This window comes from Petaurus breviceps, unplaced genomic scaffold (assembly GCF_028583685.1).
Source record: "Petaurus breviceps papuanus isolate PSGF00001 unplaced genomic scaffold, PetGlider_PUasm1.0 189, whole genome shotgun sequence".
Taxonomy (NCBI): Eukaryota; Metazoa; Chordata; class Mammalia; order Diprotodontia; family Petauridae; genus Petaurus; species Petaurus breviceps.
Genome location: NW_027185809.1, coordinates 11,673,913 through 11,688,533, shown reverse-complemented (window position 1 = coordinate 11,688,533; position 14,621 = coordinate 11,673,913). Strand labels below are relative to the sequence as shown.

Sequence of the window (14,621 nt, the reverse complement as noted above, 5' to 3'; positions counted from 1 at the left end):
TCTCCCTCATATACTCTCTATTTCATCCCAACTGGACTGCCCTCCATCCACTATTCTTATTCTGGCACTTTCTTATAGCTTTGCATCAGCCTCTGCTCATGGTATTCCCTAATCATGAAATGCACTCAATTTGTTAGTAGTCTGTTTCACCAAATGCTGAGGCAGCTAGGTGATACAGTGGATGGCTCGATTGTCTTTGGAATCAGGAGGACTTGAGTTCCAATCTGGATTCAGACACCTATTAGCTGGGTGACCCTGGGCAAGTCACTTAATCTCTGCCCAAGTTTCCTCAACTGCAAAATGGGGATAATAATGAAACCAGGGTTATTCTGACTCTCAAATGAGAGAATATTTGTAAAGCACTTAGCCCAGTGTCTGGCATTTTATAAATGTTTATTTCCTTCCTTTCTTCCCTCTTTCCTTATGTTAATGTCTCTCTTTTTAAGATCTAGCTCATATACCTCCTCACTTTTTTTTTTTTGTTTTTGGAGGGGGGAAAGTAGGGCAATTGGGGTTAAGTGACTTGCCCAAGGTCACACAGCTAGTAAGTGTTAAGTGTCTGTGACCAGATTTGACCTCAGGTCCTCCTGACTCCAGGGCTGATGCTCTATTTACTGCACTGCCTAGCTGCCTCTACCTCCTCACTTCTATTTTCTCTTATGCCACCACTGTCATTTTATCACAGGTGAAAATGAGCTCTTTCTTCATATTTCTCTATGAGAACCTTTCCTTTCTACTTGTCACACCTTTACCTTACATGTATTCTTTCCCTCCCTCCCCATTACATTGTAAGCTTCTTGAAAGCAGGGTTTAGGTGCTGTTAGCTGAATTTTTCCAGTTCCTAAAACATTTGGTAGTCATACCAACTGTACGGAGGTGGGCAAGGCATGTATTATGATCTCTATTTTATAAATGAAAAAATGGAGACTTGGGAATATAATTTTCAGTGGGCCTCATAGCTACTCATTGGGTCCCAAACACTGGTTTTCTGATTCCCACTTTAGTTAGTGCTCATGAGAAGTTGTGATTTTACCCTGTTGGTTTGGGGATGAAAGAAATTTGAAAATAGATAACACAAAGAATGATGAAGGGTTTGTAAGGAATGAAAAAAACCTGGTTATCTCTAGGAGGAGCAGGACTGTCTTTTTCTTTAAACTGTAAGTAACTCAAGGAAAGGAAGTGTGTCTTATCTGGTTATATCCCTACAGGGACTCAAAGAATCCTAGTTTAATTGACTTGACTTTCCTTGCACCTCACAGGGTCATTGCGCAATAGATTTAGAGTTAGATGGGCCTGAAAAGCCATTAGTCCCCCCTCTTCACTGTACAGATTAAAGGACTGAGGTCCAGAGAAGTTAATGACTTTCCCAAGGTTACATGTAGTAAGTGTCAGAGTTGGGATTAGACACAAGGCCTCTGACAAGTTTGTGCTCCTGTACAGTACTCAGAAAGTTGGATTGCTTTATATTGAATGATGTATCTTGGCTATAGTCAGACATGAAGCCTTCCAGTCACTAGTCAGTCAGTTGGTGCGTAAAGCAGCTACTTGGATGCTACTCTGGACCATCTCTTTACCTCTAACTTTTGCTATGAGGTGATGCCTAGTCACCAGTCATGCTTCTGGCATAAGGGAACAGAGCAAGCAACGTGGAAAGCTTTAAGCATGGAATGCTAATACCATAGGGGGAAACCTCTCTATACCTATGCTTTACAGGAAAGTACTTGTCATAAAACAGAAATTAGTTTATTTATATTAAAGACGTATTTTCTGTTCCTCACACGGGGCACTCCTCCCAAAAGCACAGATTCTTTTGCATTGCCCATCTCACATACCTTGAACACCCTCCCGTTTTATCTCTGCCTGAGAGTCCCTTTCTTCCTTTAAAATGTAGCCCAAGCAACATCTTCTGAATGAAGTCACTCCTTATCGCCTCCCCTGCCCCCCACAAGTACAAATTCTTTCCCTCAAAAACTACCTTGTATTTAATAACTTTGTATATATTTGCATTTATTTGTTTCTTATTTGTGGTGTATATATTCATATATGTACTTGTATCCACTATTAAAATGGGAAATTCTTGTGAGTAGGTATTACTTCATTTTTTGTACTTGTTTCACCAAGGTCTGGCACATAGCAGGCCCTCAGTCAAAACTTGCTGATTGGTCAATAGACCAAAATATATCAATGATAGCAAAAAAAACCAAAACCAAAAACCCAAACTCAAAATATGTAGTATTGATAAGGGGCCAGAAATGTTGAGGGAGAAACCCCCGGGATACAGGCAGGGATCCCGAGACCAGAGTTACCTGGCCAAGGTTACCTGGAATGAATTCATGGACTCAAGCATTCTTTAAGTCAAGGTGGCAAAGATTTATTATTATTCTCTACAGCGGGCAAGAGTTCTTAGGGAACCTGCAACTGTAGAGGGGTACAGTTAAAATTTATGTAGGATAAACTGTAGTAGAACATGTGCCAAATATGCTACATAGGTGAGTCAGGGAAGGATTAGGGAGTGGTTAAGGAGTGGTTAGTTCTTATAGGAACATGTGCTTTTTTTGTTTTTAAAGCAATCGGGGTTAAGTAACTTGCTCAAGGTTACACGGCCAGTTATTTCTGGGTGTGGTGCTAAGTATCTGAGCCCACATTTGATCCCCAGGTCATCCCCACACTCAAGCCGGTGCTCTTACTTGCTGAGCCACCTGGCTGCCGCTAAGCAATCGGGGTTAAGTAACTTGCTCAAGGTTACATGGCCAGTTATTTCTGGGTGTGGTGCTAAGTATCTGAGCCCAGATTCGATCCACATGTCATCCCGACACTGGAGCCGGTGCTCTTACTCGCTATGCTACCTGGCCGCCCCTGAACATGTACTTTTAATATCAGGTATTTTACCCAGAGTTCACTGGAATATGACCCACGGAGGGGGTGGTGGTGGCTACAGAGGGGTGTGGTTTTCTGCTTGAAATGTCACAAAGTCAACTATCAGTCAGGGGTGACTGAGAAACACCCAGGCTGCCCCCATCAATGTCTTGTTAGATAAGATAAACTTAAGGGAGTGTGTATATATATGATTAAGTCTAGGATACATATGAAGGTCAGTGAGTAGTAAATATCTTTATGACCCAGTACACAGCCAGTTCAGGCAGTACACAGCTGGTTCAAACTACTAAATTCTATAGGTACAGCTGGCTATTGTATCAGAAAGAGAGAAAAGTATTTTGCTAGGGCAAGCTGCCCTTGGTGGAGAGAAACTGCCTGAGACAGTGTTTTGAGGTCAGGGAGATTTGAGTCTAGGATAAAATGTGATTCTGGAACTGGGGTTCAAGCACAGGCACACATGCACCCCGTCAGTATGTGTTTTTAAATTGGCTGAAGTACCTCTTTGGTCCTTTCTGTTCCAGCTCGTCCTCAGCTCTTCAGTCAGCTTTGGGAAGATTGATTATAGCCCATGTTCACACTGTGTTGTTACTAAGGCATTGAAAGCTGCTGGGATGAATCTCACTTTCTTACCTTTGCCTGGTGGGATTGTCTTGATCCTAAGACAGCCGCCTTCGGTTTGTTTGGTGCTGTCTTCTGGAAGCAGTCTTCCTTATAGTGTAACTCCTCTCCTCTGGAAAGAATTTCTTGAATCTTATTTCTGGAGTCCCCTGCTTTTCTTCTCTGTATCTTCTCTATCTTTTATAGTAGAAGCCTGTGGTGTCTTATTGTGTCTGCCTAGAGGTATCTAATTATGTTTGTACCTGATCGTTCTTACTTCTGCACTTTTCATAACTTGGCAAACTCCTTCTTTAAAGGAGATGGAACATTTGGAAATGCAACCGATGTGTATTGAACAAAGTTAACGCATTGAACGCAACAATTATAAATTCAATTAGAAATAGATATCTTCCGGTAAGGAACAATCTAGCATTGGCCTTCCACTTCATCTCTCGCCATTTATTATAATGTCATTAGCTGAAATTCCATTTCAGAAATAGCTTAAATGCATTACTCCTTTTTTCATAGAATCGAAGAATGTGGTGGAAGAGACTTGTATTTTTTATAAATGTAATTAATATTTTTTAATTTTTATATAAAGTTAACATTTATATAGTACTTTGGAGTTTACAAGGTGATTTACATAAAGCCTGGCACACAGCAAATGCTTAATATATATATATATTTTACCTATCATTATCTCATTTGGTCCTTACAATGCTTCTGAAATCAAGATTATCTTTTTTCAGAATCACAGAGTTGGATGGCACTCATAGGCCCTCTTTGCATCCCGCATCCAACACATGTCTGTACCTGAAAAAAGGCAAATGGACATCTCGCCTTTCCTTAAAGACCACAAGTGGAGAAGGATCCATTCCTCATCTTCCAAGACAGTTAATTATACTTTTAAATAACTTGTAGTCCTTAGAAAAATTTTTCTTACGCAAAACCTAGCTTTTTCTTTGTTATTTCTATTTGTTATTTCTAGTTTTATCCTCAATTCTAGTCCAATACAATTTTTTCAGAGGAAACCGAGACCCAACTTGGGAATTTGCCTATGGTATCTTAGCCATGAGACTAGGTCTTATGATCCAAGGGAATTATTCCTTCTGTACATCATGCGGCCTGTCTAATGTCCCTCTCCTCACATGGGTCTAGCCTTTTTAGAGATCATTACATCTCTTTGCACCTGGTTTAACTTTTTTTTTTTTGGAGTAGGGAAGGCCAGGTAATTGGGGTAAGTGACTTGCCCAAGGTCACACAGCTAGTTAGGTGTCAAGTGTCTGTGGCCGGATTTGGACTCAGGTCCTCCTGACTCCAGGACCAGTGATCTATTCACTGTGCCACCTAGCCACCCCCTACTCTTAATTGCTACCTGTTGCACAAATGGGATTTTTAGAGAGTGTTTGGAATGTAGTGAGATCATGGACTGAATTGGTGGAGAAGGGAGTCAAACAGACTTGTCTTAGTTTCTGAGTTGGCATCCTGGGAAAGTTTGCTTCTCTTGGGTCTTTTATGATCTATCCAAATGTGGACTGGGGAGACAGGCTGGTTTGAGAAACCTTGGTTGCTGACTATGAAGTAGTTGCTTTCTGAGTGCTGTCGAAAGCTGATATTTAAGGAATCATGCTTTTGTGGGATTTTGGCACAAGTGGAGTTACAGAATATTTAATAAAGTCAACCAGAATGTGTGTTTGAAAACTGTATGGATAGAGTTAGGAAAGCATGATTGGATTGCATGAGTAATACTTATAATGTAAGCTAAGAATGCAATAACTTATAAAGTCTGTGGTATCATGCTGAGTTCAAAAGAGATTACTTCGAGGGAGAAACAGAAACTTCTGTTCATCTTAGTGGAAGTTTTTTATTAAACAAATGATTCATGTTAGAGGAATTGTATGATTAATATGAATTAGGACAAAATTGTTCCAGCCAACAAACGTCTGTGGGACAAGTGGATTAGCAGGCAGTCTGCTCTATAACTGGGGATCTAGGAGTTTCTTTGGCTAGTAAATGAATAAGGCTCACCTAATATTGCTGCCCCTGCTAGTCATAGGACTTTCAGCACCCTTTACTTACCCAGAGAAAACTTGCTCTCTGTGAAAAGAAATTACTCAACCTCAGTTCTCCCAGAATGTACTCTAGGGCTCAAAGAATTGGCATGGAATAAGAATTAGAGACCCAGATTTGGAGTTAGAAAAATCTGGCTTTGAATTCTGCCCCATATACTTACTAGCTCTGAGACTCTCAGCAAGTCATTTAGCTTCTTAGCCTCCATCTCCCTACCTGAGAAATGGGAATAATAATGACTTCTATATAATATGGTTTTTGTGAGAATGACACAGACAGATAAATAGATAATATTAGATAGAGAGGACAAAGAGACAGATAGAAAAAGCACTTACTATGTGCCAGGCACTGTGCTAAGCACAAGGGATACAAATTCAAACAAGACAGATAGTCCCTGCCCTCAAAGAGCTTACATTCTGACCAGGGAAGACAACAGAGAGGAGATGAGCAAAGTTGTGTGTGTCAGGGGGAAGGAGAGAGCGTGGTGTGTTGATGGCCAGGGAGTGGTGTGGAAACCTGGTTCTACATAAGATAAGGCAAAAAGCTCACCTATCAAAGCTTGATAGCACAGGTATGGAGTACATTGTGACAGAGGTAATGTATTTAAATCACTGTGCAAAGTTTAAAATCCAACATAAATGTGAGCTATTATTTATTATTAATAAAATCAGAATGAGGTTGTTTAAATCTCAAGCATAATAAACCTCAGTGATAAGACCATCATGTGTTTTATTATGTTAGCCCTTGAAGACCAGATGAGAGTTGGTTGAGGAAAAATAGAAGATGATCAGAATTTAATTGGAAAATGTCATGAACTGAATTAGGAAACAAATGTTCACATTTTTTGGCTTTTTTATATGTCCAAACAAGGAAGAAGTGATGGGGTCTCCTGGGCCAAAGATTTGCGCCACTATTTTTTCCACTGCTCTGAGATTCAGTTTCCTCCTTCAAAAAATGGGAATATTAAAATAATCCTGATAGTCCTTACTCACATGGATTATTGTGGGGATGGAATGAGATAATGTATGTAAAGCATAATGGAAAGTCTGAACAGTTCATTTATCAATGCCAGCTTTTATTTTTGTCATTGTTATTCTTATTACTTAGTTTCTGTTATTATTTAAAGATGATTAAGCCCTGGTCCTGTCTGTCGGGGTTCTCAAATTACTTATGACCTTTGTTGGGAAGATAAGAAATGCAGTTAAAAAACTAAATGGCATGAGACGGTTATATATTTGATAACAATATCACTAATACATTTATTAAGCATTTACTTTGGGCTACGCATTGTGTTCTGGGCTGGGGTACAGAGAAAGGGAAATGTAGTCCCTGCTCTTGAAATTTACTTTCTAATGGGGAGATAACACGCAAATAGGTTACATACATGGTATATGGTGTATGGAAGGTAATCTGAGAGAGGAAAATAATAGCAGCTGATGAGGAGGGGTGGGGAAGATCTCCTATAAAAGTGAAATTTGAGTTTAGTCTTGAAATAAACCATAGGAATGAAGAGGCAGAGGTGGAGTGTAAGAATATACCATGGAAGGAGACAGTAAAAAGGCAATGGTAGGAGATGGAGTGTCACATCTGATAACAGCATGTAGGACAGTATGGCTTCTTCTACCTCACATTGTTCTGTTCAAAACTAATTGACATTTTCTCCCTCCCTGATTTCATCTGTGACTCATTCATGATTTAAACTTAAAACATTTTTTTTTGTCCAGTTGCATGTAAAAACAATTTTTAACATTCTTTTTTTTAAAGTTTTGAGTTCCAGATTCTGTCCCTCACCCCTCTTTCCTGGAGATGGTAAGCAATCTGATATATGTGTGTGATCATGTAAAAATGGCCGTATTAGTCATTTTGTGCAAGAAAACTCAAGCAAAAAGAAAGTGGAAATAGTATGTTTCAGTCTGTATACAGATGACATCAGTTCTTTCTCTGGAGGCAAATAGCATTTTCCATCATGAGTTCTTTGATATTAGCTTGGATCATTGTATTGCTCAGAATAGCTAAGTCATTCATGATTGTTCATTATACAGTATTACTGTAAAATGTTCTCTTGGTTTTGCTTACTTCACTTTGTTCATATAAGTCTTTCCAGGTTTTTTCTGAAATTGACATTTCTTTTTCTTTTTTTTTTTTAAAGCAATCAGGGTTAAGTAACTTGCTCAAGGTTATATGGCCAGTTATTTCTGGGTGTGGTACTGAGTATCTGAGCCCGGATTTGATCTAGGTCATCCCGACACTGGAGCTGGTGCTCTCACTTGCTGAGCCACCTGGCCGCCCCTAAGCAATTGGGGTTAAGTAACTTGCTCAAGGTTACACGGCCAGGTGTTTCTGGGTGGGTGCTAAGTGTCTGAGCCTGGGATTCGATCTCCAGGTCTTTTCAACACTGGAGCCGGTGCTCTTACTCGCTGTGCTACCTGGCTGCCCCGAAATCGACATTTCTTAAAGCACAATAATAATTCCATTACACTCACATACCACAACTTGTTCAGCCATTCTCCATGATGAACATTCTCTCAATTTCCAGTTCTTAGCCACCACAAAAAGAGCTGCTATAAATATTTTCATACAAATAGGTTCTTTTCCTTTTTTATGATCTCTTTAGAATACAGAACTAAGAGTGGTATTTTGTTAAAGCCTTTTTCTGCTTCTATTGAGACAATAATATGATTTCTCCTGTTTTTGTTATGGTCACTTTTGTCCATTATTTCTTAAAGTGAATGTCAGACCATGTTACCCCTCTACTCAGAAAACTCTAGTAGCTTATTGTCATCTCTAGGATCAAATATAAACTCTTTTGTTTTGAATGTATTTCAAAATCTGCCCCAACTACTTTCTTTCACAATACACAACTGCTTAGCCAAATTGACCTCCTCATTGCTCTTGCTACATGATACCCCATCTTCCTTCACTGTGTCTTTGTACTAATTGTTCTCCATGCCTGGAATTAATGGCTTCCCTCATCTCTGCCTCTTACAATGACTAGTTTCCCTTAACTCTCAGGTTCTTCTTTTGTACTAGGGCTCGTTCTTTAAAAGGTAAAGAAGTTTCTGAACATCATAGCTCTATAAGCATGGAAAAGGGTTGTTAAGAAAGGCTTTACATTCTGGAGAATCCTCCCCAGAAGAATGTCTCAGACACTTAGTAATCTGCTTGCAGTGTGTTAGACTTGTGTCACCCTTGTCTGGGTGGGTGTGGCCACACCTCGCCCCAGTTTAGGGGCTACAAGAAGAGCAGTGGAGGAAGAATCACCTTTCTTCCCCCTTACCTTTTTCCACAGGGATTAAGAAATTTCAAAGTTCCTTAACAAAAACTGTTGGGAAAAAGACTGAGGATGTAATCCTCAAAACTACTTGGTACTGGCTCAGAATAGAGCGGTGAATCAATGGAATATCTTAGGTACACAAGACACAATAGTCAATGACTATAGTAATCTACTGTTTGATAAACTATCTTTAAAGACTCCTGTTTCTGGTATAAGAACTCACTATGTGACAAAAACTGCTGGGAAAACTAGAAAATCATGTGGCAGGAACTTGGCATAGACCAACATCTTATACTGTATACCAAAGTAAGGTCAAAATGGGTACATAATTTAAACATAAAGAGTGATACTGTAAGCAAATTAGGAGAGCAAGGAATAGCTTACTTATCAGATCTATGGAGAATAGAAGAATTTATGACCAAAAAAGAGATAGAGAACATTATAAAATGAAAAATGGATAATTTTGATTACATTAATTAAAAACTATTTGCATGAAGACAATGAAACCAAGATTAGAAGGGAAGCAGAAAGCTGGGAAACCATATTTATAGCCAGTGTCTCTGAGAAAGGCCTCATTTCTAAAATATATGGAGAATCGAGTCAAATTTGTAGGAATGCAAGTCATTTCCAAATTGATAGTCAAAGAATATGAATAGGCAATTTTTGGATGAAGAAATTGAAGCTATCTAGAGTAAAATAAAATTCTCTAAATGACTATTGACTAGAGAAATACAAATTAAAACAACTTTGAGGTACCACAAGAAAATGATAAATGTTGAAGAAGATGTGGGAAAAATTGGTACACTAATGCATTGTTGGTAGAGTTTTGAAGTAATCCAACCATGCTGGAGAACAATTTGGCACTATGCCCAATGGGCTATAAAACTGCACCATACCCTTTGACCCAGAAATACTACAGCTAGATCTGTATTCCAAAGAGATCATAAAACAGGGAAAAAGATCCACATATACAAAAATATTTATAGCAGCTCTTTTTGTGGTGGTCTAGAAGTGGAAATTGAGGAGATGCCTGTCCATTGGGCATTGACTAAACAAGCTGTAGTATATGAGTGTAGTAGAACACTATTGTTCCATAAGAAATGATTAGCAGACAGAAAACATGGAAAGACTTACATAACTGATGCCAAGTGAAATCAGCAGAACAAGGAAAACATTTCACACAGTAACAGCAATATTGTGTGATGACGAACTAAGATAGATTTAGCTCTTCTTAGCAATGCAGTGATCTAAGACAATTCCAACAGATCCACGATAGAAAATAATATCCACATCCAGAGAAAGAACTATGGAGTCTGAATGCAGATCGAAGCATATTATTTTCACTCTTTTTTTCTTTCTTGTGGTTTTTCCCTTTTTCTGTAATTTCTTCTTTTGCAACATGACTAATGTGGAAATATGTTTAATATGATTGTTCATGTTAGCCTATGTCAGATTGCATGCCATCTTCTGGAGGGGAGAGGGAGGGAGAAGGACTCAAAATCTTATAATAGTGAATGTTGAAAACTAAAACTAGTTAGATAAATAGAAAGATAGAGATAGATATGTTTTTTTTTAAAAAGACTGAGGATGGGGGCTTTGAGCAAAAAGCACAATACAGGAGTCTATGGCATATACTGTGTGGTATTTAAACTAGCCTTATCTTGCTGCCCCATTTATGTCTATTTTAATGGGCACTGAATATCTGACTCAGTTAGAAAGTGGCCTCTCAGGACTATTCTGCTATTTGGGTTTACAGGTTTCCTAATGCCAGTCTATAAACGCTTCTCAGAATGATTCACTCACACAGGTATCATCTGTTTAATACCCTGATAGTTTTCTGAAATGTTGTTTTAAAATCATTTTGTTTTTACCCAAGATTTGCATCATTTCAGAGATACCTTCTCTTTGGTTCTTTACCACTCTGCCACCAGCATGACTTAAACTCTGGTTACTTTCTGTGCCTCCTATATTGAACATTATATCCTCTGTTTGGCATGTAAAACTCTTCACAGGCTGGTCCTTTCCTACTATTTTATTTTATTTTTCAAATTTTAAATTGATTTACTTTTAGTTTTCAACATTCATTTCCACAAGATTTTGAGTTACAATTTTTTCTCTCCCCATCTTTCCCTTACCCCCACCCTAAAATAACAAGCCTACTGAATGCCCCTTCCCCCAATCTGTTTTCTCTTATATCCTCCCCCTTTACCCCCTAACTTTCTAGTAGGGCAGGATGGATTTTTATACCCCAGTACCTGTATATCTTATTTCCCAGTTGCATGTAAAAAACAAATTTTTAAACATTTATTTTTAAAACTTTGAGTTCCAGAATTTTTCCCTTCTTCCCTCTTCACCCACTCCCACTGGGAAGATAAGCAATTCAATATAGGTTGTACATGTGTAGCTACCCAAATCATTTCTGTAGTAGTTACATTGAGAAAGACTAACGATATTTTGCTCCATCCTATCCTGTCCCCCCCCCCGCTTATTCTATTTTCTCCTTTGACCGTATCCCTTTTCCAAAATGTTTGCATCTAACTACCCTCTCCCTCAATCTGCCCTCCCTTCTATCTTCCCGCCTCTTATCTCCTACCCCCCTGTTTTCCTGTAGGGTAAGATACCCACTTGAGTGTATATGTTATTCCCTCCTTAGGCCAAATTTGATGAGAATCAGGTTGTCCCATTCCCTTTCACCTTCCTGTTCTTCCCCTCCATTGTAACGGTTTTCTCTTGCCTCTTTTATTTTTATTTTATTTTTTGCTTTTTTGGATTGGGAGGGCAGGGCAATTGGGGTTAAGTGACTTGCCCAAGGTCACACAGCTACTAAGTGTTAAGTGTCTGAGGCTGGATTTGAACTCAGGTCCTTCTGACTCCAGGGCCAGTGCTCTATTCACTGCACCACCCAGCTGCCCCTCTCTTGCTTCTTTTATATGAGATTATTTGCCCTAATCTATTGCTCCCTTTTTTCTTCTCCCAATAAATTCCTCTCTCACCTCTTAATTTTATTTTTTAGATAGCATCCCTTCATATTCAACTCATCCTGTTCCCTATCTAGGTATATATGAACATACAAATGCTCACATTCACACACACACATATTTACACATACACCCTCCTATACATATACATATACACACACACACACACACACACATATATATATATATATACACATTCAGACACATATACACATACATTTCCTTTAGCTATACTCATACTGAGAACAGTCTTATGAGTTACAATTATCATTTTTCCATGTAGGAAATGTAAATAGTTCAACTTTATTTAAGTTCCTTATGATTTCTTTATCCTGTTTACCTTCTCATGCTTCTCTTGCTTCTTGTATTTGAAAGTCAAATTTTCTGTTCAGCTCAGGTTTTTTCATCAAGAATGCTTGAAAGTCCTCTATTTCATTAAATGACCATATTTTTTTCCCTGTAGCATTATACTCAGTTTTGCTGGGTAGGTAATTCTTGGTTTTAGTCCTAACTCCTTTGACCTCTGGAATATCATATTCCAAGCCCTTCAATCCCTTAATGTAGAAGCTGCTAAGTTTTGTGTTATCCTGATTGTGTTTCCACAATACTCAAATTATTTCTTCCTGACTACTTGCCATATTTTTTCCTTGACCTGGGAACTCTGGAATTTGGCTATAATATTCCTAGGGTTTTTTTTGGGGGGGGGGATCTTTTTCAAGAGGTGATCAGTGAATTCTTTCAATTTCTATTTTGCCCTTTGGTTTTAGAATATCAGGGCAATTTTGCTTGATAATTTCTTGAAAGATGGTGTCTTTTTTTGATCATGGCTTTCAGGTAGACCAATAATTTTTAAATGATCTCTCCTGTATCTATTTTCCAGGTCAGTGCTTTTTCCAGTGAGATATTTCAATTGCCTTCTATTTTTTCATTTGTTTGGATCTGTTTTATAGTATCTTGATTTCTCATGAAGTCATTAGCTTCCAGTTGCTCCAATCTAATTTTGAAGGAGTTATTCTCTTCAGTGACTTTTTGAAATTCCTTTTTCATCTTGCTAATTCAGCTCTTTAAAGCATTCTTGTCCTTTTTGGCTTTTTGGGACTCTTTTGCCATTTGAGTTAGTGTATTTTTTAAGATGTTATTTTCTTCAGTGTATTTTTGGGTCTCCTTTAGCAGGCTGTTGCCTTGCTTTTCATGATTTTCTTACATCATTCTCATTTCTCTTCCCAATTTTTCCTCCACTTCTCTTACTTGATTTTCAAAATCCTTCTTGAACTCCTCCATGGCCTGTAAGCAGTTCCTATTTTTCTTGGAGGCTTTTGATGCCGGGGTTCTGACTTTGCTCTCTTCCTCCCCCTCCATGCCTCGATCCTTTTTGTCCCCCCAAAAGGATTCTATTGTCTGTTTGTGCTCCCTCTGCTTGTTCATATTGGCAGCCAATTACTTGACTTTTGAGCTCTTTGCCCCAGTAGAACTCTGCTTCCAGAATGGAGAGAGCTATGTCCTAAATCACTGGGGTTTTTGCAGCTGCCAGAGCTATTAGATAGGCGCCCTCTCTACAGCCCCCACATGCTCTGGCTCACTGGTCACACACCCCAGGAACACCACCTAAGATAGCCATCTGCATCAAAGCAGGTCAAAGCAAGAGCAATTACCCTCTGAATGGTAGCCTGGTCCCCCTACAATCTGCTGGTCAGGAGCTCCGGAAGCAGCCATGTGGCAGTGGCTTCATCTACCACAAACCTCTGCTTCTTGCTCCAGGGGTAGCACCCAGACCAAGCTCCCCCTGTTAGCAACAAAGTTCCACATTGACATTTTAATTTGTCTTTGGCAGTTGTGGATTGAGAAGTCTGGAAACCTCTACAGCTGCTGGTGATGTACTCTGGTGAAGTCTGCTCCAGTTGCTGCTGATCAGGGCCACCGTGGAGTTAAAACTGCACTGTTGGGACTGAGTTGGCTCCCAGTGTGCTGTGGTCGATCCTTCCTCCTGCCAGCCTGCTGGGCTTCCTTAAGCGGAAGTTTTGTTTCTTACTGTCACTTTGTGGTTTCTATGGCTCTAAAGTTTGTTTAGAGTCATTTTTCACATGTATTGGAGGAGGTAGAAGCTGGAGCCACCCGGAAGTCCTGTTTTTATTCCTCCATCTCGGCTCTGCCCCCTTTCCTACTATTTTAGTCTTTTTATTTTACTCTCCTCTGTGCATGTTTTGATCTACTTATGCTGGACTCCTTAATTATTCCTTTCACACATCATTCCATCTCCTCTCTTCTTTCCTTTGTATTGGCTGTCCCTTTTCTCTGGGATATTCTCTCTCCTTATTGCTAATTCCTTCAAGACTGAACTTCAAGACCTGCTGCAAGAAGCCTTTCTTGATCTCTCCAGCTACCAGAGCCTTCCCTTTTTCTTTGACTAGCATGGACTGTTTAATATTTCTTTATATCCTAGTTTGGAAAAAGTGAAAAAAAAAAGAACATCTAGGGGAGCACATTGGCATAAATTTAATCTTGTTAAAAAGAGAGTGGGACATTTCCTTCATATCAGCTGTCTTGGAGATAATGGGTTCCTTTTGCACTGGAGGTCATCAGACAAAGGCTGGAGAGTCCTGATCTGGTGTCCACTGTGGACTTGTCTCTGAAATCCCTTCCAAATCTAGGATTCGGTGCCTCCATGAAGCTTCGTATTAAGAACTTTCAAGGACGATTCTGTTTCTGTTTCTGTTTGAGGTTTTGGGGTTTCCAGACCTGTTGGATTTTTTTGAGCTTTTTGATTTTTTTACTCATGGGTAATGTGCTCTTGGGGAAAAGGGATGAAAAGCCTCTACCTTTCTAAT

The 14,621-nt window shown here is 39.2% G+C and overlaps 1 protein-coding gene across 1 annotated transcript in view; it reads left to right on the top strand.

Moving 5' to 3' along the window:
• Positions 1 to 14,621, top strand: part of SPOCK1 (SPARC (osteonectin), cwcv and kazal like domains proteoglycan 1) — an 875,982-nt gene that overhangs the window by 159,365 nt on the left and 701,996 nt on the right. The gene's annotated exons all lie outside the window — the stretch shown is intronic.